Here is a 2,001-nt window from a genome sequence, read left to right as displayed (position 1 = left end):
TTATAGTTTAGGTTATATTTTGAATATTTCATTTTAAATTAATGGTAGAATTTTCATGCTTGATGAATCCATATTTTATGATAATTTTTTGTTAGAATTGAGTAGATTTCATCATATAAACTTACACTTATTCCATTAAATAGGATGCTTTTGACCTTTCCTCCTAAATTGTGCTTAATTATGAAAACATGCTCTTTTGTGCCTAATTTGACCTATTTTATTTCATTTGCCATCCATTCGATACCTTGATATTGTTTGTGAGTGATTTCAGATGTATAAAGTAGGAATGGATTGGTGAGAATGGAAGAGGAGCATGCAAAGAGGAGGAAGCATCAAAAATCAAATGAGGAGAGCAAAGCGATGTGTGCGTACGCACAGACCAGCGTGCTACGCACAGGAACCAAAGCAGAGTGAAGCGTGCGCGTGAGCAGCATCTTACGCATCGCACGACCATCCTGGGCATTGCGAAGTGTTCGTGTGCACAGCATCTTGTGCGTGCGCACAACCAGAGATTTTGGCCAAGTGTGCGTGCGCACACGTTTGTGCGTACGCACAAGTACCCGCACATGCCTTCATAAAAAACGCACGTGACTCGCGTTTTTGATGGATTGGAGGCCCAATTCTGAAGCCAATAGCTCATAATGAAGGGGAAAACAACACCATTAATGAGCGGATAATTTATACGCTTTTTGGCATTGTTTTTACATAGTTTCAGTATGATTTAGTTAGTTTTTAGTATATTTTCATTAGTTTTTAAATAAAAATCATATTTCTGGACTTTACTATGAACTTGTGTATTTTTCTGTGATTTTAGGTATTTTTTGGCTGAAATTGAGGGACCTAAGCAAAAATCTGATTCAGAGGCTGAAAAAGGACTGCGATTCTGACCTCCCTGCACTCAAAGTGGATTTTCTGGAGCTACAGGAGTCCAAATGGTGCGCTCTCAATTGCGTTGGAAATTAGACATCCAGGGCTTTCCAGCAATATATAATAGTCCATACTTTGCCCGAGTTTAGATGACGCAAACTGGCGTTCAACGCCAGTTCTCTGCCCTATTCTGGCGTTAAACGCCAGAAATAGGTTACAAGTTTGAGTTAAACGCCTAAAACAGGTTACAACCTGGTGTTTAACTCCAGAAACAGCCTAGGCACATGTAAAGCTCAAGTCTCAGCCCCAGCACACACCAAGTGGGCCCCGAAAGTGGATTTCTGCACTATCTATCATAGTTTACTCATTTTCTGTAAACCTAGGTTACTAGTTTAGTATTTAAACAACTTTTAGAGATTTATTTTGTATCTCATGACATTTTCACATTTTACATTGTATCTCTACGGCATGAGTCTCTAAACTCCATGATTGGGGGTGAGGAGCTCGCTGTGTCTCGATGAATTAATGCAATTACTTCTGTTTTCTATTCAAACACGCTTGTTTCTATTCTAAGATATTCACTCGTATTTAACCATGATGAATGTGATGATCCGTGACACTCATCATCATTCTCAATCTATGAACGCATGCCTGACAACCACTTCCGTTCTACCTTAGATTGAGTGTGTATCTCTTAGCCTCTTGGTTCATGATCAAAGTCTTCGTGGTATAGGCTAGAATTATTGGCGGCCATTCCTGAGATCCGGAAAGTCTAAACCTTGTCTGTGGTATTCTGAGTAGGATTTGGGAAGGGATGACTATGACGAGCTTCAAACTCGCGAGTGTTGGGCGTAGTGACAGACGCAAAAGAATCAATGGATTCTATTCCAACATAAGTGAGAACCGACAGATGATTAGTCGTGCGGTGACAGCACATTTGGACCATTTTCACTGAGAGGATGGATGGTAGCCATTGACAACGGTGATCCACCTACATACAGCTTGCCATGGAAGGAGACTTGCGTGCGTAAGGAAGAAGACAGTAGGAAAGCAGAGATTCAGAAGGCAGAGCATCTCTAAAACCTCAATCTGTTCTCAATTACTGCATACAAGTACTATTTAATTTATGCTTTT

General features: G+C 40.2%; 1 long non-coding RNA gene across 1 annotated transcript in view; it reads left to right on the top strand.

Moving 5' to 3' along the window:
• The window catches only part of LOC110262957, a 22,389-nt gene extending 20,813 nt beyond the window's left edge, over positions 1 to 1,576 (top strand). Inside the window, exons 3-4 of the long non-coding RNA XR_002347969.1 lie at positions 486 to 491; positions 1,566 to 1,576. This is a non-coding gene — a long non-coding RNA (uncharacterized LOC110262957). The remainder of the gene's footprint in view (positions 1 to 485; positions 492 to 1,565) is intronic.

The sequence above is a fragment of the Arachis ipaensis genome, chromosome B05, assembly GCF_000816755.2.
Source record: "Arachis ipaensis cultivar K30076 chromosome B05, Araip1.1, whole genome shotgun sequence".
Lineage (NCBI taxonomy): Eukaryota > Viridiplantae > Streptophyta > Magnoliopsida > Fabales > Fabaceae > Arachis > Arachis ipaensis.
The sequence above is the reverse complement of the archived record's forward strand: the minus strand, read 5'-3'. Positions and strand labels throughout refer to the sequence as shown.